Source organism: Lissotriton vulgaris, chromosome 1_1, assembly GCF_964263255.1.
Source record: "Lissotriton vulgaris chromosome 1_1, aLisVul1.2, whole genome shotgun sequence".
NCBI lineage: Eukaryota > Metazoa > Chordata > Amphibia > Caudata > Salamandridae > Lissotriton > Lissotriton vulgaris.
In genome coordinates this window covers 587423321-587446072 of record NC_141685.1, presented here as the reverse complement: position 1 = coordinate 587446072, position 22752 = coordinate 587423321, and positions in this window count along the sequence as shown.

Here is a 22752-nt window from a genome sequence, read left to right as displayed (position 1 = left end):
TTCACCTCTTGCCACCCTCAATGCTCTAATATATTGGCCACTGACCATCTGTCATCTCCATTTGAAGGTCTTTTTCCTGTCCTCTCTGTAGAGAGGCCATATGCACAAACCATCTGTCCTTCAACAAAACAGCTCAGACAAATTAGATATCAAATCCCTGTGCCCTTTCTTGAACAGTATTCATTTCACAAAATTGAAGGGCCCTTTTAACCTGTTTCCATATGTTCATCTGTAGAACCCAAAGTCATATCTGGGTATATAAAAATGTCTCAGTTTCCAGATATCTGAAATCCTCTTAAACTGATCAAGAGCTTGGCATTTCCAATATTAAAAATTTCTCCAACCTTTGTGCATCTATTTACCCTCCAATTTGTAATGCTTGTACGGATCTAGCTGAGGTAAAGAAGATTCAACTGAAGAGTTAGTTTTATGTTCATATGAATTCCATAAAAATCATAACTTCAATTTTCTGCACTTTCAAAGTGTCACATTTACAAACAGCAGGCATCTTGCTCTTAGTGGCCAGTAGACACAGATCCATGTTAATAACAGCAAAATAGTGCCATTTGTTTAATGGTAGGAATTTAAAGTGAAGAAACATGCTTTGTAAAACTTTAAGATGCAATTGGCTTAATTAAAAGTGGAGAGTTACATTAAGAGTGACTTAATCTTTCGTAGAGATATGTTTCTTCATTTTTCCCATTTAAAAGCAAATGATTGCATTTTGCAGTTATGAATATGGCAAGTCTTCTTGCCCCTAGGAGCAAGAGGCCTGCTGTTTGTAAATATGACACTTTAAGAGGGGAGAACATTAAAACGAACTTAGTCATTAATGTAACCTTGCATTTAAATTTTCTGTCATTTAAAAATATTCAGATACATAATTGTATTTTCACACTCAAATATTGAGTTAACAAAAACTTTAATTTAAGAGTTAACTACCTCAGTGCCTCAGTTCCTCAGTTCTTCACTTCTGTGACCATGCCTTGGTCATAAATCTAACTTAGCTGTGGCCTGATGAAAATTATGTTATATAAACACAGCCTTCAATGTGATCCTGTGCTTATTTAAAAATGAATGCAAGGCTGTAAGCCACTCTGAAGCTGTCTGCAAGCAACTGGTAGCTCATGGTCAACTGGTTGGAGACACCTGATCTAAACGTTTGGGTGCTCATTTTCAATGCATTTGTGATATCTATGCAGTTAACAGCCAGTTCTATCAAGCTTGCCAATTTCAGGACCATATTCTCCAAATCATTTTTTCCATATTCTAGAAAGATTTTATAACAATCTCTAATCTTGACATTATATTTCAGTAAATCATTTCTAACCTGCAAATATCTTAAAAACTCTTCTCTTCAAATATGATACATGTCCTGAACTTCTGTAAATGACCACAGTGTCCCTTTACAGAATAATTGTTCCAGAGGAGTTACAAGTCCTAATTCACCCCAGTTCTTTATAATCTAATCAGAAAAAATGCTATGGAAAAGAGGATGACGACAGATAAATTACTGATTTAATTCGACATGGCCTAACCCACAGATTTCATACATCAATAGTACATGTTATAGTCTCAAAATAGACCCTTTTGTGATAGCCAGAAACGTTTCCTAAAATTCTGACCTAACTCTATATGAAACATCATGTCAAACCTATTTTTTACTTCTGTACAATAATTTGAAATCTGCCGTACCATTATAGCCAAATGACATAGCTTATAGTCTGGAAAGGCCAGTCCACCTCTCTCAATCAGCATGTTGATAAATCTAAATGCTCTTCTAGCCTTCTTATACCCCATATAAAATTATTAATTAATGATTCAAGTTGTTGAAAAAATGTATTAGGAATATGAAGTACAAATCAACCAAAATAAATATAAGAATTTGACAGCAAATTCATTTAAACAATATTAAATCAGCCTGTAACATAATTATGCAAACAATTCCAATTCTTAAAAAGCTCACAGCATTTTCCAAGTAGGAAATCAAAGTTTATCCTAATAGTTTGATATATATTTCGCCTTTTTTATATTATTTATAAACAGAAAATTCTCCAAATTTATTTGCATCAAACTCTGTTGTTGTTACAGTATTTAGAGAAATTGGGGGTATATTCATATTCCTTTTTAATGCTAACAAATGAGGTTGCATATATAGTGCAAATAATAAAGTAGATGACAGGCCCTCCCTTTACTGTAATATTAAATGTTTTTCCCATATTCCTTTTTATAACAGACTTGTGGTTGGTTTAACATACAATGCCTATGTGCTATTGATCAGTTTATCCCCCAAGCCAAATTTATGAAGAATAATACATAAATATTGCCATGACACATGTTAAAAGACCTTTCTGGAATCCAATAAAATCCTACCTCCAATTCTGTTTAAAATATGTGCTTGAGCAAGCATATTAACAGCTTTAAGTGTACAGAGGATTCCTGGCTGCAAATAAAACCATGATTATCTGGGCTCACTAATTGGCCCACTACTGATGCAACCCTCCCATCAATGATTTTGGAATAAACGTTTGCATCTGCAATAAGTATTGAGATTGGTCTAGGACGGGCAATCCTCCATCAGCTTTTCCTTTTTGAGAAACACGGATATATTGAGACAATTCCATGACTCCGGGACTCCAAGCCCCTTATCTATATCTTGTAGTACCAGTAGCAACATCAGAATCAGCTTAGAAGCAAGTGTTTATAAAAATCAACAGTCTTTCCCTGACGTCTTACCACTTGCATGTGAAGAGATAGCTTTCAGGATGTCTGTCCTTGTAAATTCCCTATGTAACTTTTCTCCTTGTGACTGGTGTGGTATTGGTGATATTAACATACTCGGTCATACACACTTCATCACTGGGTATATTTTCAGTTTACTGTGACTCATAGAATTCCTGAAATAGAGTTAAGATTTCACCACAATTGTTTGCTAATATTTCCCCCTGAATTCTTGAGTCGGGTGATCCTGGTTTTACTAGAATACTCTTGTAACCTGTTTGACAATACCTGACCAACTACCTTCCCCTTCCTAAGTAAGAATGTTGAAGCTGGTTTATCCCTAACATTATCAATAAATTAAACCCTTCCTTGCAGGAGCTCTCTATATATATTTCCATTATGTATGTATCACCCTGCCTAATTGCTGCAGCATGCCAGATTTCAAGCTTTCGCAATTGCACAAGGTCTTTTTGCATGGTCTACAAAAGGCTTTTTAGCTTGGTTGCATCATCATGTGTATTAGCCCCTCAATATCCAGCCTTAGGTCTGGTATTTATTTTCTGGTCCAGTAGTCGGCTTACTCCCTCTTTTAAATCTAGCTGTATCCCTAGGAATGTCTGGCATGTTGCGGGGCCCACTGTCTTATAATGTGCCAGTGGCAACCTGAGCTGTTTTGTCAGGAATTTGAAGTGCCCCAACACTACATTGCATTGCTCCGTGTTTGGTGTTCCAATAAAGGGGAAATCTTCCAAGTAGTGTAGTTTTCCCTCCTCAAGTAACTTCTCACCCAGTGCCCTCCAAAAAATGTGCTAAGTGCCTCAAAGTACACACATGATTTAGCATAGCCCACAGGCTGACATTTATCATACTCGAAGGCTCCATCTAAATTCAAACCCAGGAGATGATGACTGTCTGGATGTACTAGGAGGGGCCAGAAGGAGGACTCCATAACAAACTTTGCCATTAGGGCTCAAATACCCGCCATCCTCAAAAGGTCTATTGCCTCATCCAGTGTTGCGTAGGACACAGAGTTCCACTCCTGATCTAAACTATCACTCACTGAATCTCCCTCTGGGTAGGATAAATGGTGGATGAGCCTGCACTGGCCCAGTTCTTTCTTGAGGACCACCTCTAGAGAAGATACAATGAAGTCTTTCAGTGATGGCTTTTCAAATGGGCCGCCCACACAGAACAAATATCATTCCTTGGCCACTTTCTGCCTTGCCACTTTGGCATTTTCTATGACAGATTTAAAGTTGTTGCAGAGCCTCCCTTCTACAGGCCCTACTCAAGGTATGATGATAATTCCTGAAGCCCTCCGCTGGTAAGTCTGCATCGCCCTTCCTATAGTATTGGTTGAGTAACTGGAGTAGGTACTGGTATTAAATTAGGGTCACCGCCAATCCCCCGCCCTCCTGCTTTCATTTGTTGGGCCGCAGTCACTTTCTGAAGGGAACCTTTTTCTCCCTACTCCATTTCCCCTTCTTCCACTCACTTGGTTGGCTCTCCCCACAACTGCTGCAAGCGTGTTTGAATTTGCAAGCCAAACTCTATTTGCACTCACCCTTCTCAAACTTAAAGCAGGAAGCAAGGCAGCAGGTTGTGACCATGAGTATTTACTCCCTGTATTCTCTTTACTGCCCTGCTGGTACCACTCTATTCTCCGATTGCCCCTGTATGAATGAAAGGACTACTCATGTGTCTGCAGCCCCTTTAGCGTACTGATCATGTGTTCTGTGAACTCTGCTACATCCTTGCGATCCCATTCTATGATGGATTATGTCTGAATCTTTGCCCTAAATACTTTATCATACTTAAACCAAGACTCCCACTGGTACTTGCACTCCCCTGCATGCACCGTTTGCTCATATAACAACAATGCTGCTGCTGTACTTAAGTGCGAAAACCCATTTTCAATAGACCTCTCTAGCCCAGGCTTGCACCTTTCCTTCTTGTGCTCCTCTTTCTTGTATTGTATCACAAGATGTAGCCCTGTCTGTCTGGCCTCAAGCAATGAAAATATATCAATGAATTTATTTTGCCACTTACACTGTTTAATGGCCAAGGGAGCCAGGATTGCCAGCTCAGTCTCACACGCTATTATACTTGGATCACCTGGGGAAGGACTAATGAATTTGCTAGCCAGTTTGCCATTAGCCCCACCCAGTGCAGAGCTGCCTGCCCATGCAACTGTTGGGTCTGCCCACTGTGAGTCACACATCTCTGGCCCTTGGGCATCCTGCTTCACCCCCTCCGGTTCTCTTGATCCTTGGGCACCCTGCTTATCTGTGCGGTTCGCTGTCTGTACCGGCTGTATCTGTCATGCAATCCTGCCCCAAGACTTGCACCTGTCCTAGCCAGTAGTAAGGACTCGGCAACGGGAAAGCTGGAGGGAGGGAGGCTCCAAGGCTTCCCACCCCTTGCCACGGCCACCATGCTGTGGGTACCATTCATTGGGGGCAGCAAGTAATACATGTGCCCCATGGGTTGCACTGGTGATTAGTGTGGCCTTTGTGATTGCTAGAGCTTTACCCTGCCAGCTGGGAGGGGTGGCTTCTTCTACATGCCTGCTGGCTCCATGGCAGTCTGTCTCTCTGGCCCTCTACTTGAACTATGTGGGCTTTTTGTGGCCCTTTTCTCCGGTTTGTCCTCTCTGGGGCCTGATTGTACTGGCCCCCATATTTTACCTATGATTGTGCCTTTCAGCACACTCAATGGGCTAGTTCATGGGACTCACTAGTGCTATGGCTCCACCCCCTGCCAGCACTGGTGCCTTTGAAATTCTGGGCAAAAAAAGTAATTGGTCGCTTTGAGTATCAGGGCAAACGGCCAAGACGGTTACTCTGTCTCTTTAGCTTGGCCTTGCAACAAACTTCTTTGCTCCTTCTTTGACCGCTTGTGCCACTCCCCAGTCCTCCACTCCTCCTCGTATAGTAATGGGGAAAGGTTGTGCTACATGTGCTTTGCCCTGTCAATCCTCAGGGCTAATGAAATGCAAAAGAGCCATCCCACCCTCAAGCAGGGATTCGGTTATCACAGTTATCACAATTTTCACAGTTTGGGGCAAGCTCTCAATTTGAGCTCCTTCTTCTCACCAGTTGTCTAGTGAGGAATCGGGCAGTGCACCAATTCCCAAAGCCACTGTGCTACCTCCTCTCCCCTCCGCGTGATGAACAGAGAGCCGCGCTCTCCCCCCACATTTGAGGCTGATTGGTAGCGATGAAGTCAGCGCTGGACCCTGCGGTGGCTCCCCTGGTGCAGCAGCTTCGTTCATCCTCTTCCACCTCACCAGGATGCTGCAGTTGCTCCTCCAGGGAATCTGCTCTCATTTACTGCTGTCGGATTTCTTTTGTGCCGCTGGATAATGAGGAAGTCGGAGTCAGATGCCGCGGTCACTCCTGAGGTGCAGAAGCCGTGTTTCTCCATTCCTGCATCATCAAGATGCCGAAGCCGCTCCTCAGGTGCAGCGCTTGCTTCTCTGCATGTCACAGGGGCCCAGATTAACCCAATTCTGGTCTACTTCCTGGATCCTGTGGTGTGCAGCTGATAACTTTACTCAGCAACAATGCTGAGGAACACTTGTCCCAGTCACCTTTTGGCTGTGTTTGCCCACATGCCCCCTTACCTTCAATTGGGCAGTTCAAATGTATACTGCTTTTGGTGTGCTCTCGTGCCCTGTCACTGCCAGACACTTTGTTTCTGCTCACTGGCTGTGCCCCCGGTCCGGCGGGAAATGAAACTCTAGCAAGAACTAAGTCATATTTGAAGAGAAATGTTCAAAGTTTTCTCGTCTATTTACCTAACTTGGCAAAATACTACATGTGGTTGCATACAACAATGGTATGTGGTGATAAGTCACCTGCTCTGCAGCTGATGAAGGTAAGTGGCACAAGCAGAACAATACTTTGCATCCAGTACCTGTGTATTCTTGAACTAATCTAGAATAAACGTTAGTAAAATATTCTTATTTCATGTAGCTCACAAGTAATGGCTTTAATTTTGTCTCATCTATTGGGTGGGCAGATGTTGCAGTTTCAGGTGTAGACATAGGCTTCTCTGTCCCTGGTGTCAAATAAAACCCTATTCATGTTGTTGTTATCACTAACACAGTTATTTAAGATATAATACCCATATCAAATCTATCAAAAGATTCAGAAAGCACTGCAAAGCAAGGTGAAGGCACTCAAAAATGGGGGGAAAAACAAGGAGAAATCAAATAAAATTAATGGAAAGCAAAAAAGAGGCACTCATAAAACGGGGGAGAAAATTAGGATTAAGCTATGAAAATGAGGGAAAGGCTAGGAGAAATACGTGGGAAAATAGAGGACAAAGCAATAAGAGTGCAGGGAAACCAAGGGAAAAGCAAGGAGAAGCAGCTCAAAATACAGGGGAAAAAGCAACGACAGGAGCAGCAGCACAGGAAGAGCTGGGCCTGGGGCCTTCTCAAAGTGGTGGCACTGCAGCCTCCATTAAGTAGGTCCTGGGAGGAGGGACGTGCACTGGGGTGGTGGGCAGGCTAGGCAGAGGCAGGAAAAAGGCAGCAGGCAGCAGCGGCAAGGAGGCAAAAAACAAGGAGAAAGCAATGAAAACGAGGGGAAAGCAAGAGAAGGCACTCACAAAACAGGGGTAAAAACAATGAGAAACAATGAAAATGAAGGGAAAACAATGAGAAGGCAGTCAAAAAACACGTGGAAAAACAAGGAGAAAGCAGTGAAAACGAGAAAAAAGCTAGGAGAAGGCACTCAAAAGCGGGGGGAAAAACAAAGAGTAAGCAATGAAAATGAGAGAAAGGTGAGGAGAAACAACTGTTGGAGGAAAAGGCAAGGAGAAAGCAGGGAGAAAGGCTAAGGCTAAGGGAAAGGAAAGCAGTGAAAACAAGGGAAAAGCAAGAAGAAGACAGGAACAAAAGCGATGCAACAGCAGCACGGATGGAGCTGGTCCTGGGGCATCCAGATTCATGATTTTGCCTCTAGCTGTATTTAGAAAACACATTTGCCTGTAGTCAGATCGCTAAGCAAAATATAGCAACAATAATTTCAACAGTTCAGTTCTGATTTTCTTAAAGCAGTTTCTTGGATCTTTCTTTTTGTGGTTAGTTTGTTTTCAACATTACTTACAGGAGTCTTGGTTTGGTCGTTCCTATCCCTACTCCGTCTTCTTCTAAATGTGTTAGCCCTACTCTTCTACTATAACCTTGGTTGTAGGGAAGTTACAAAACTATTTTTTATTTCAGTCTTTTGCACTTTTTTATTCCATAGTGTCTCTCAAACTTTTATTTCATTTCAGAAATCTTTCCAAATAGATTTTTCCCAATTTCCTTTTTAGTGTGATGTCATAGAGGCTCAGTTCTTATCTAAAATCAAGCAATTCTTCTACCGGCACATTTAACACCTGATTTGTGTAGTATGTTCTTTCAGGTGCAGAATACCTTCGACAAGGCAATCTTGGTCTTTTCGATCGTCTTGGTGCCTGCTGATCTTCTTGTGTGTCACGTATAGCACGTCCTTCCCTCTCTTTAGCAATTGTATACGGATCAACCGACACACTCGATCTCAATTTCTTTTGACTATAATTCTGTAGCCATTTGGTATTGCGGGTGACTCTTCTCGATCCAGTTCTTGTTCCTTTACCCAGTCCTCTATTTGTTCTGATGTTGCTTCAGCTGTTCTCTCAGGTTGAAATCTTGTCTCTTCTTCTTCAAAGACTTTAATGCAACTTTGTGAAATCACAGGAACCTGGATTGGTCAAACTGTTTGTCGTTCTTCACCCCTCTCTACTTCTTGTTGTGTCTCTTACGGTATTGCTCCTTGCAGTTGTCGAAATTGTGACAGTTCTGTCACCAGTGCTCTTGGTTCTGGCTCATAGATCACTATCTCTTCGTATTGAATTCTTACTCTTTGAGTTTGCGATCTATGTACCCAGTTTGGTTCCCTGGCACACTTTGCAGCAATGTTTGTGATGAGAATCACCATCTCGGTTCCAAAAATGACTTTTGAATTTGCTTCTTGACTAGCACCCAGTCACCAGGTCTGAGGTCATGGCACAATTCTTGATGAGTATTTAAGGCAGAAGCTTCAACCTGGTGAGAGGCAGAACTCACCAAAGCAGTCAGTCCTTTGTAGTAATCAAGTATCTTGTCATCTTTGATCTTCAAAAGTGCATTCGCAGGTACAGCAGACAATCTCAATGCATGGTCCATCAATATCTCGTGGGGAGATAACCCAGTCTTCCTGTCAGGGATACTCCAGAGACTAGTCAACGTCACAGGCAAAGCATCTGGCCATTTTAGTGATGTGGAAGCACAAACGTTTACCAACCAGGGCTCTATGGTTCCACTGAAGTGTTCAACAATTCCAGAGGCTGCCGGTCTAAAACTAAAGTGTAATCTCTGATCAATCCATGATGCTGCACAAATCATTCTCTGGACCTCTTTGTTGAAATGAGTCCCCTGATCTGACTCCAGAGAAATTGGTAACCTGTAACTAGGTAACAACTCTTGCAACAGCAATTTAGCTACAGTTAGACTAGGCATGGGCGGATTTCGTGGATCCGCAAAATCCGCGAATCTGCGGATTCGCGGATTTCCTTAATGGGGGGGTTTCTGTGCGGCCGCGACGATGCTCACGATTGTTTTTGGGCTGATGAATGAGTCACTGAATTTGAGCTTAAACTAGTTCCCAGCGACCATGTGTGTGTTACTATGCATTCGCTCTGAAGGGCGCAGGGGTCCCTTGAGCGGGCTGTCCATCATAGTGGCTAAATGGCGGAAGTCAAGGATGCAAAGGCCTCTATCCAGCATCACAGCTGATTTTCGACGGTAGATTTGGGAAGAAGGCACACCTGCCCAGCCCGACGACGCTCACGATTGTTTTTCGGCTGATGAATGAATCACTGAATTTGAGCTTCAACTAGTTCCAGCGACCATGTGCGTGTTACTATGCAATCGCCCCGAAGGGCGCAGGGGTCCCTTGAGTGAGCTGTCACTGTCTCAACCTAGGCTATAATACTGCCAGCGCCATCCTAAAATAGTTATTTAGTTAGCTTCAACAGGGAGCACTAATAGATCTATTAGTGCTCCCTGTTGAAGCTAACTTAATAACTATTTTAGGATGGTGCTGGCAGCTTGCTGGCACCATCCTAAAATAGTTACAACTTCAAGCTTGAAGGCTTGAGCTTTTGCCCCCCGAATCCGCCGCTCGCGGATTCATGGATTTTCGGTAAATTTGCGGGGGTTCGCGGATTGCGGATTTACCGAAAATCCGCGAAATCCGCGAGCGGAACGGATTTTTCGCTCACACCTAAGTTAGACTGTCATTTCCCCTGTATTGGGTAGGATTCCACCCATTGAGAGAAAATGCACACTATAACGAGGACATATCTCGACATGTACAAATTGACATCCTGGTAAAGTCCATTTCCATTCTGTTGAAGGGACCAACTGATCTCCCTATGTGACTTGGGGTCAGATGTAGGTAGCCAAATACCGGTCGGTAACGGCTGAAAATACAGAATTTCGGCCGTTACCGCCTGGAATTGGCTCCTTGAGATGTTGGAGTAAAAAAAAAATGATTCGGTAAATACGAGTCGGTATTTTACTGACTCGGAGTTTACTGAATTCTAATTTACCGAATTCTTAAATACCGAATTCTAATTTACGGAATCGGTAAATAAGAAATGGTAAAAAATTACCATTGAGATGTAGGAAACCTCAAAAATACCGAATTTCACGAAATTCGGTATTTAAGAGTCGGCATTTACCATGGAGTGAAAGCAGGTGGTAACCAGGTGCAGGTTATAGGAAAGGCCCCAAAATGAAACAGTGTGCCCAGAATGGCGGCATTCTACGTCATTGCAAGGCGGCTATGGCTACAGGCAGCAGGAGAGAGGGTCTTGAGAAGGGAGGAGCAAGTCTACAGGCAGAGGATTATGCTTTTCCAACTCACTGAGCCTGAGATATTGCCAAGGTACATGTTTGACCCCCAAACCATCCAGGACTTGATCAGGGACCTGCACCCACTCCTGGGGCACCCAACACCAAGGGTGCACGCCATCCCACCCCATGTGCAGGTGCTGTGTAGCCTACACCTGTTTGCATCTGGGAGTTACCAGAGTATGATTGCTGCGGTAGGTGGGGTGTCCCAGAGCTGCCTGTCCCGTTTCTTCAGGAAGTTCCTGGAGGCCATGATGCAGAGAATGCATCATTACATTAGCTTCCAAATTGCCTGGGAGCACCCACGACTCCTACATATTCCAGAACAGTGGGATCTACACACGCCTTGCTGCTGGAGATTTTGGGTAAGGATACCTGCTAGGTAAATAACTGTGAAACACCCTGATATTTACAGCAGATTAATGTATTTTGAGTATGTAAGTAATAGCACTCTCTTTTCCACCTAGGCGATAGCGCTTATGCTGTGCGGTCCTTTGTGCTAACCCCCTACCTAAATCCATCGAACAGGAGTGAGAGGCTTTACAATGTGGCACACAGAGCAACATGCAGTGTCGTAGAACGCACATTTGGACTTCTAAAAAGCAGGTTTTGCTGCCTCCACAAGAGCGGAGGTGCACAGCAGTACACTCCTATAATCTGCTGTAAGATCATTGCGACCTGTGCCATGCTGCACAACCATGCCACCAAGAAAGGCACAGAAGTGGAAATTACATATCATGAGAACATTGATGATGGAACTGAACAGCCAGAGCCCTATGCAGCAGGAGCGGGCCAGGCACAGATGGGAGACTGAGATGGCAGAGATCACACGCAGCTATTTCTAACTATGTAAGTAGGCACAGTCAGGCTTTGTATGTGAATGACGTAGTTTAATGGTCACTACGGCAATGTACTGATAGCACACCATGCTACTTCAATGTCTGCATACCTCACTCGGCGGTCACAGGTTACTTCACCCTGACATTTCCTATGGGGTGTGGGTAACATTATTGTTTGCGCCCACGCAGAACAGTGCGGGATCCCCGAGGCTGGGTGGGAACAGTGGCAGTGGAGCCAAGCTCAGCAGATGACACCTGCTACTTCTTCGAATGTCTGGAATGGGAGTGCTACAGATGCTCCTGCTGGTGGTGTCTTCTGTGTCCCCCACAACTGTGTCCCCAGCGTTGGCTGACTGGTCTGTCAGTAGTAGTTCCATGGCAGAGGTGACTCTCCCTATCCCCGTAGATAAATCCGTGCAGCAGTGCACAATGCCATCTTGCATGGCGACAGAGCGCCGACATAGCAGGGAGTTAGCTGTAGCAAGCCGGTTCGTGGCCTTGGTGTGTTGCCGCATACACTGCCTATCCCGGCACCTCTCAGTGTGGTCAGAATGTAGTTTCTCACAGAGAGCCATCATGCACTGCGACATGTCCCTCATTCCCTCTGCCATGTCTTTCATGCTCTCCGCCATGGAGCCAATCCCCCGGTCAATGTTGCCCATCTTGGTATTTATGTGGCACACCTGTCTCTGCACTGCTAATATTCCCTTTCCTTGCAGGCGCTGCACTTTGGCCATAGAGGCCTCCAGCCCACAAAAGACCCCCTCTCTATCCTGAGCATTGCTTCTCTCCCGTACCCTTCGGTGACTGGCACCTGTACGCACACCTTCAGATGTGGACTGCTGCCCAGCGTTGTCTGCCTCCAGTGGATCCGTTTGTGTGTCTCCCTTCCCATCATACTCATCAGAAGTCTCCAAGATTTTGAGAGGGGGAACATCATGCCTCCTTGGCCTTACCAGTTCTGAAGTAACTGTAGTTGGTGTGGGGGAGAGTGCTGGTGGGCCCTGCTGTGGTGAGTCATACAGCAGAGGTGACAAAGGCTGTGCTGTGGGTGGGGATGGCGGGTCAGTGATCTGCCCAGCACTTGTGCCTGCTTCATCACTCCTTTCTGTTTGCGGTGACCTCTCCTTCCTTTCCAGTGCTGTCCTGCGCAATGACTCTTTTGTGGACAGATATGGACATTGGGTCAGTGGTGATGTACACCTGTGTGTAATTATTAAATCACATTCCTGTCACACAATTGCATAGTCCTCAACTGCTTCTGGATGTAGTATGTGGCATGCCTTGCTGTTTTCTGTGATGAATGTAGTTATGTATGTTTCTCTGACCATGATGCATTGCAAGTAAATCCTAAAACCTGTACTAGAGTGTGATACACACAACCACATTGGGGAAGGGGGACAGGGAAGGGGGTGAGGATTGATGTCCATGCAGCTTAACTTGTTTTTTTGCAGCTCTGGCTGAGCTGTCAGCATCCCCTATCCCATGGACACTGTCTGGCTCCAGGGTGGACTCCACCAGCTGCGCCAGGTCTGTTAGTGTTGGTGCCCGGTTCCTTCCTCCCACTGTGGCACTGGCTTGTTTTTTTTGTACTGCCAGCTTTTTTTTTGGTTATGATCCTAATATCATACCACAGTTTTTTCAGGTCATCAATATTTCTTGTTGTGACCCCGATGGCATTCACCTTGGACTGGATCCCCAGCCAGGTGTTTCTCTTCACAGATACTGCTTACCAAATAGCTAGGTGTGGTGTCTCACAACCTCCTCCACCAGCACCTGCAGTTCAGCTGTGCTGAATTTCAGTTTTCTTTTGCGCTCAGATCCATCCCTCTGTGATTCCTGGGACTCCATTGTGCAGCTCAGCTCAGCTCAGGGCAGCCAGTTCCTCAGTGTCTCCAAGCTCTCCTGAATGTTCAGTTACTCTGCACCTGCATGCGTGTGGTCACTTCCTGATAGTGGGGTGGGGTAGATGCATCCGATTGGTTGGTTCCTCTTTTGCTTTTTTGTGGGGTGTGTGGATGATCCTGATTGGTTCACAGGCTCAATTGGGTGTATTTTGTATTTCCGATTCGGTATTAACCGATTCGGTATTTACCGATTTGGTAAATACCGATTCAGTAATTCTCATTCATTCCTATGGGCCTGGAGGCCCAAAGGATTGAATGGGTTTTACCGAATCTGTATTTTCCGATTCAGTATTTACCGAATCGGTAAATATCCAATCGGAGAATCCAAATTTTACCGAATCAGTAAATTTTACAGAATTTTTTCCTACATCCCATTTTCTGATTCTAAAATACCGAATCAGTAAAATTTCGTATTTTAGAGTCGGTAAAATGGAATTACCTATATCTGGCCTAAAATGTTACTTTAGTTCCTGTCTCTACGTTCATCTGTTGACATGTCACACAGTGATTGCACAATTATTCTGCAAGCATCCTAAATCTGATATTAAAGGATTAAACCAATTCTGCCTGAATAATCTCACCATCCCATCTCTTCTTAGATGTGTTGGAACGCGAAAGTATTGTGTCATGGGAAACAACAAACTGTCTGGCAACACTAGTCTTCCATCTGCTGTCATCCAAATGTCATTCACATTTTCCTGACATCCTGCTCTTATCCATCCCTGCTGTTCTGCTTCTAAAAAATATTTTTGCAATCTTTTGAGCTGCCTCCATTTATCAGCTACTGACAACAACATTGAGAAAACAGTGTCCTCTTCCGATTACTTTGTGTAAGCCTCAATAAATGTGCAGGCCACAAGTGCACAATATCGGGCAGCTTTGTCCGTATATCTGTTTACAATTGTGAGATATCCTTTACCACTCCTGTGCCCTGCACATTTGCATATGGCCATGTCTGAACTAGGGTGGTGTGGTGAGCAAAATAATGATGGATTAAACCCAGATCTGTGACTGGGGGTGAAGGTTTTGCCATTGTGCAACATTCCGTCCATCACCTTGTATGATTTGCTGTTCACCCTATATGGGAAGGCTATGCCCAGACGTGGGTCCCGTGCTCACTATGCCATTGGAGTCAAGCTATCCTGGCTGAAGACGGCTGATAGCCAGAAACCGGTCCTAGGATGCTTGATTCCGGTCCAGGGAAGACATTGCTTGGCAGATCCGTCTGGACTGTTCCCATGAGGCACAGCGTCAAGACTGATTTGCATATGGCCATGTCTGAACTGGGGTGGTGTGGTGAGGAAAATAACGATGGATTAAACCCAGATCTGTGACTGGGGGTGAATATTTTGCCATTGTGCAACTTTCCATCCAGCACCTTGTGTGTTTTGCTGTTCACCCTATATGGGAAGGTTATGCCCAAACGTGGGTCCCGTGCTCACTATGCCACTGGAGTCAAGCTATTCTGGCTGAAGATGGCTGATAGCCAGAAACCGGTCCTAGGATGCTTGATTCCAGTCCAGGGAAGACATGGCTTGGTAGTTCGGTCGGGACTGTTCCCATGAGGCACAGGGTCAAGACTGATTTGCATATGGCCATGTCTGAACTGGGGTGGTGTGGTCAGAAAAATAACGATGGATTAAAGCCAGATCTGTGACGGCTGATAGCCAGAAACCGGTCCTAGGATGCTTGATTCCGGTCCAGGGAAGACATTGCTTGGTAGTTCGGTCTGGACTGTTCCCATGAGGCACAGGGTCAAGACTGATTTTGCATATGGCCATGTCTGAACTGGGGTGGTGTGGTGAGCAAAATAACGATAGATTAAACCCAGATCTGGGACTGGGGGTGAATGTTTTGCCATTATGCAACATTCCATCCATCACCTTGCGTGTTTAGCTGCACATTTAACACCTGCAACTTCGTTTGGCTTTTGCAGTGGCTCAGCTTTTCTAAATGAGGTTCCAGATGAGATCATGAAACATCTTAGTGACCATAACTGTCCAAAGTCATGGGCACACAAAATCCATATTGACTATCTGTAAATATAGTCACTCTCAATTGGGTGGTTAAACTGCAAGCCCTTGTAAGTGCAATTCATTCTGCAACTTGTGCTGATGTACCATCTTGAAGCCATGAAGATTCTACAACTTCTTGAAATGTACAAACAGCATAAGCTGCTCTCAAAGTACCTTCACTGCTTCTCAGACACGAGCCATCAACACAAATTACATATTCAGGCTCAGTCAAACATTAATCTATAATGTCTGAGGAAACAAAAAGGGCAGCTGAAAATGGATAAGAGAGGCAGCACCAGGGGAAACACAGCTCAGAAATGCACAATCAACACTACGCCTTTCTTTGCCTGTGGAGCATTAGGGAAGAAGAACCACCCATGCATGCAGTGCTCCACACCCTACTCACTATGGGAAATGGATGCCGTCTTATCACTTGGCTTTACAAGGGCCTCCACAGTCACACCTGTATATCACTCACACCTCTCCAAGCCATGTGGGAAGATGTGGTAGGGAGGGCGCTTTACAACAAGGATTAGGCTAGAGCACTAGAATTCCGTCATCGTGGTCCAACTGTCTGACCTAGGGAAAATAGTTAGCCTCTCTGAGTTCTTCCCATGTCTTCCCCCCATTTTATTCATTTTGTCTGTGCCCTGAAGAAGGTGAAAGACCAGATTTTGGTTTTGCACCAACACACACCTTGGTATCAGCTGAATGCGAACTTGAGGACAATACTGCTTTCTTTGAAGTAACACTAAGGAGACAGAAAGGAAAGAACAAAAACTCTCCTGGGAGTGTATTGTTCTCAACTGTATGGAAAATGTATGAAATTGAAAATTACATTGGGCATTATGACTGCATGTATATAATTGATATTAGTATTCATCAAAAAGTTAAAGACTCTACAGAATGTGAATATTTGCTTACATCAATCTGCTTGAAGGATTTATAACATATTAATATTTGGCTGAGTCTCTTGTCCATCACTGGAAGTTTTAAACTACATTTAATTGTTTGTTCCTTGTTTGCACGAGTGTGGTAGGATTGAGATATGTCTGGGTGTGTATTTCATTTTTAGTATGTTTGGAGATCAGTTGAAATTTCTTTGATTGAACAACATTGTTCAATTATTGCTTCGTATCACCAAACCATATGTTGCAAATGCATTTATATGTGAAACACAACAAGTAACAGACAAAAACAGTTTTCCAATAAATGTCTTTTTGATATATTTACGTAATAGACAGAGTTGTTAAGGTTTGGTGGCTCAAGACAGGCATGTGTTGCAATATGAATGTATAGGAAAACTACCTTTGTAAAGTAATTGAGTAGGCAGGTTGTTTGTGCATTTCTGAGCTCATCTTTTATGTCTGGCCTTGGCTTGGTGCATAAATGCATGACATCTAGACAATCATGCTCAACTTCATCTTTATTGAAATCCTCATTTATAAGTAACACAGTGGACAGATTTAAAATCTGACAGCATTTTAGAACAATATTCTCAGCTGTCAGAATCTGTTGCTTGTACTTTTTGAGTCTGCTGTTTGCCATGTACACATTTCTTGTTCTGGTGAACAATATTTCTACAGAGTGAGGTACCATAACAGTTAAAGGATGTCCCATCACTATGTTTACACATCTCTCTCTACTGACTCCAACTGCAGCTACCGATTTAAGGCAGCCGGGAAGTCCTTAGGCTACAGAGTCAAGGGTAGTCCAAAAATAAGCCACTGGTCTTTGTGAATCTCTTTGCATCTGAGCAAGCACAGTTCAGCCTTCCCTGTTACTGTAAAACAATATGAACATCTTACTATAATCAGGCATTCCTAGTGCTAGGGCACAACAGAGACTTTCTCTTAGTTCTAGGAAAGCTTTGAATCACTTGTTAACCCATGGAAGCAGATCAGGCAAATCTTTGTGTGTCAGCCTCAGCCTCAGTAATATCAGCCACTACGGGAATGTTTAGTATCAACACTCCTAATTAGCCAACCAAACTTCAAAAACATTCTGACTGCTCTCTGGGTTCTGGGTGGATTCATGTGACAGATAATCTTAATCTCTCTGGTGATACCTTTTTCGCTTTGTTCTCAATTATATGTCCCAAGTATTGGACCTCTTTTCGACAGTATTACAGTTTACCTGGAGACACTTTATGTCCATTCTCAGCCAAGTGATTTACTAGTGCAATCAAGATAATCAAATGCATCCATTTTCTTGTAAGGAAAAAGGGCAATTTTTTTTTACACTGCTTTCTTTAAAATGCAGTTACAGACATGGTGGTCTGCTGAAAAAGCAGGCCACCATCCCTGTGCGTGCTGGCCATTGCTAATGGGGTCTCAAATTGCACCCTGCCTCATGAATGTAATAAGGCAGGCCGTTTGTGACTCCATTAGGAATCACAAACAGTGTCTGAGACACTGATGTACATTCCATTTTGCGAGTCACAAATTGCAAGTCGCAAAATGTCACAATTTGCAACCTGCAGAATAGAATGGTTGTACATCTGGCCCCTGATTTCTTTTCTCCATCCTGTTATAGCTTTAATACTTGAAGACTTGTTAACTAATTTCAATGTGGCACTTACACAACAATAGACCAGAACAGCGCAACACTGTGGGTCATCATCAGCCATTAGCAGCACACAGTACACCAACCAACCAATCCCAGGGTGGCACACTATGATGTATGCACAAAAGTTAAACACGTCCCTGAAGTTCCCAGGTGGGAAAAGAGGCATACATTTCCACTAACCACTCAAAAGACCCTTTTTTGCCACTGCAAAACATTACATGCTATATATTAAAAACAGAATACAGAAGAATGTACTTAGTATTTAAAAAAGATTTTTACAATTTATTCAATATAATACAATACAATATTAAGCACATCGGTGCCATACACGAGATTAAAAAAATTTATCAATACACATAAACATAATAAAACATAAGTAAGAGCACAAGTTGTCGACGCAGCGTTTCGGTTTTACACCTTCATCAGGACAGTTCTCTTTTATATATGGGTTATTGTTCCAAGCCTTTTCTTTACATTTAGGCTGTTTCCTTGTTGTTATCAGGGTTTATTTTGCTTGATACAATCCGTGTCCTTAGAGTCATCAATTTAAGGATCACTATTTTTCCCCTCTGTCTTATAGATTTCTTAAAATTGGGTGTACTTCATATAGTTTCTCTTCTTTTTATCCTCAATTATACATTGTCACTCTTTGTTTTGTATCCTGGACTTAAAATAGGGTATATTCATAGTCTATGCATACAAGGGAGCCACCAAGGTTTATGATAGGTTCACTGCTAAGGGTATTCTAGGCCAGAAGTGCGCACATGACTGGTAACCTGAAATTTCACACTGTTAATGTTCTGAGGCCTTTCTTCATTGGTTTATCAATTGACCATCGGTGTAAATGGAGTCGGCCTCCCTGCTCCTCTTGTACGTCTGTTTCAAGTGAGAGAAAAAAAAGCCATACTATGACGTATGATCTCAATCCTTGCAGTGGTTCACCCTCCTTTACATTTCTCTTGTACACACAATTTTCCAACGTTAAGTGAAAGTAAATGAACAATCTTTGTCTGCTCCCCCCCCAAAAAAAACAAATGCAATTCAAAAATTGGAATATTAAGGTTTTAACACCCTCCAACTTACTTTTTCACACATAAAGATTTTTTACATGCAAGTGAAATCTCAGCCAGCAGGAAATCATCCTAATCAATGTAGCTTTACCTTTTGCACCATTAGGTGCTGTCAAATCAATCAATATTATTACATTCACAACAAGTTGTTATAATCCTTATCTCAATTGTGGAGTCGATGGTACCTCATGACCTACACCACAAATCTTTAACAGACAAGAAAACCATCAATCAACTCTTATTTTTCTCTCCTAGGATCTTAGTGTACTTTAGAGACTCCTAATTTCTTCAACTTCTTCACAATAAGCACATAAACATGTACAAATCATCCAATACTCTTCTGCAAAACGCAGCAATATCAACAAAAACAGCTACAGCTGTGACACATAACCCTATTAATACTTTCCCCTCCAATAAAGTAAATGCCTTCGAAACTGGGCTTTGGGCTGTGGGTCTCAGGCATTACTCTGACTCAAGGTAATTATTTATAACTCCTCTTCTCATAAAATAAACCATTCCTCCAGCTACCAAGTTTGCTAGTGCGACAGGAATTGTTTTCAATTTAAAAAGTCTCAGTTTATCAGGGCTAACTCCCGCTGCTCACTGTTGCAATGGATCTTTGCCGTTGGTTTGGACAAAATTAGGATCTATGCATCACATAAATTATAATCACACTCACTATTCTATTTTTTCTCAATAATGAGAGTTTGGAATTAGTTTAAGGGTTTTTAATAATTAAGGGCTAGGTGTAGGTAATTTGGATTTACCGATTCATAAATATTGAATTTTACTGATTCTGTATTTATGAATCGGTAAATCCAATGTAGGTAATAATTCGGTAAAAAATACCGAATCGGTAGGATTCGGTATTTACCGAATCGGTATTTACCGATTCGGTATTTGCCATTGATTCCTATGGGACTGTAGGCCCATAGGAATGAATGTCAATTACCAAATCGGTAATTACCGATTCAGTAAATACCGAAAAAATCAAGGGTGGCAGGATGCCACTTTGACACCCTGTTGCACCCCTGATTAGTGCTTATGTGCCATGTGGCACAGATACATGCAGGGCATGTATGTGGGCCACATGGCACAGGTGTAAATGCACATATTTGCATTTACATAGGAATTCATTATTTACCACCAACTAATAGTTGGTGGTAAATAACGAATCCTTAAAGCCCTGTAGCACTGTTTACAGTGCTACAGGGCTACATATATTACAAAATACAGATTCGGTAATTTTGACGAATCGGTAATTTTACCGAATCTGTAATTTTACCGATTCGGTAAAATTACCGATTTGGTAAAATTACCGAATCTGTATTTTGAGATGCCCTACATCTCAGTATCCAAATACCGGTCGGTATTTTTGGCCGTTACCGAACAGTGCATACAACCGAAATGCAGGCCGTTGTCCGTAGCCTGGAATGGGCCTTTATCAGAACAAAAAGTGCTCTGCACTCCCAACATCTAGTACCATTAATAAAACTGATTACCGCAAAACTACTCCCCACTATCTCGTTTGGTGCAATAATATTCAAGGACAAAATGAATAATTGGTTGGACAGAGCACAATCTTCTTGCTACCGTAGGGTTTTTCGGCTGCCAAATTCTACTGCCCACGCCCAAATCCGGAAAGAATTTTCATTATTTTCCCAGAGGTGGATAATGAGTGCACGCTACATTAACTATTGTTTAAAATTAAAGCACGCTAGCCCACACTCTCTAAAGAGTTGCCTATGGTTAGTTTTCAGCAACCACAAAACATCGTGGAATAAATATTTGACGTCATGTCTAGAATCCCTTAAAGCAAAGGACATATGGTCATCTCCGTTGCCCATTGCAGCGAAAAGAAAACTTCTAACCAAACAGGCAAAAAGTCTTTCAAGCGACCTCGACGAGCAACGGGTCGCCCAGCTCTTTCATGGCCCCTGGGTCTCTAAATTATACACCTCGAAAACCCTCCCATCGTATCTGGCAGCTTCTACGAAAGTACATATAAAACTTCAATTGATGCGATTTTGTTTTGGCTTAATCCCGCTGATGGCGTACAAGTTTGGCCAGGGGTACAGGAAAGGGGCTTCATCTGAATACCGCTTTTGCAAGCAGGAAGAGGAAAACCTCATCCATATATTGTGCATTTGCCAAAAACTTCGAGCCCAAAGAAACTTCTGGTTGCGTCCCCTTTGGCTTCTTCTCAACATCAGGACCTGCCAGGAAGCACTAGACGTCTGCATGAGAGGAGACTCTCCGCAGTTGGCGGCTCGTTTTGTTAAGTTTATTTAAGAAATTAATTCCCCTAACTTGCTTTTTGACCAAGCATAAGCTCCTTTTCTGGTGTAACTATCGCACGTTCTCTGTTTCCTTTTTTAATTTACAACATTTCTGTTTTAACTGTTTTGTGTATCCTTTTACTTTTAATATGTAACGTCCATCCCAGTGTATGTACATTGCAAAGATTTTAATTAATTGCGCAATAAAAAAACTTTACTTTACTTTACTTTACTTGGCCGTTACCGACCGGTATTTGGATACCTACATCTAGCCCTAAATCTTTTAGTAAGTCATCTTTATTTGATCTCAAGTAAATGTGTATTAATCTCGATCATCAATCTATGAACAGAAATAACAGACATAAAAAAATCAATATTAGTAGATCAGATAATATAATAATTGCATTAAAGCGTGTTCCATAAAGGAAGGAAACCCAATTCTAAAAATTGGGAGAAAATGGTGTCAGTCAGAACCCATAAAGAGTTCTAGTTCAAGAGAGTGAGAGAAAAGCATAAAGCTTTAGCATCGAAAGTCAGCTATGTAAAACAAAAAAATCACTAAAAGCAGAACTTCTCATAAAGGGAGGTTCAAGAAACTCAGTAGAGTCACAGAGCACTGTAACATAAAGTTTGGATCTGGGTAAATGAATCTGAACACGTGTCCGGAAAACAGTTTTAACCTACTGTACGAACACACACAATATTGTAGAAAACACATTTTATCAATGTTGCAGCTTGCAGTCTTCTCCCTCCTTTAGCCATCCAATCAGCTTTCATGCTCTCATGGAAACAGGATCATTCCTCATCTTCTCACAGAAATACAATAGTCCACAGATAGCAATGTTGAGTTTGCAACTAAAGTGTCAATCATGATGTCGGTCGGAAAGCATTCTCATTAAATCAGCCTCAGAATGGTTTCTGACAGAATCGGATTTAGGGAGTCTGACCGACCGATTACGATGGTTCCGGATACCATTAACTTCAATGGGAGCCTGTGTTCCGACCAAATACACAGGCTCCCATTGAAGAAAGGGGTGACTGGGAAAGTAGTGCACCCTGTGACGGGCATCCCATGGTGCCTGTCACATTGTGCATGGTCTGAAAGGGGGGTCCCTTGGGTACCCCCACAGGCCCCATTTGAAAGGCTCCGGGACAAGGGGTGCCTGCTATGGGCCCCCAAAGTCAGATTCCGACATCTGATCCAAGTCAGAACAACTGATTCGGAAAGGCTGTATGAATGTGACATCTTAATACGTCGTTTGGAAAGCTTCAGAGTCATTGAAAAACTTTATTGATCAAACAAGCGCTGGATCTCCCAGCACCAACTTTTCAGTGCCCTAGGTGACACTTGCACATCCAGTGCCAGTGCTGTCTTCAATTATTGTCATATAATCCTGAGCGGGGGTAACCCTAAGGAGCACGA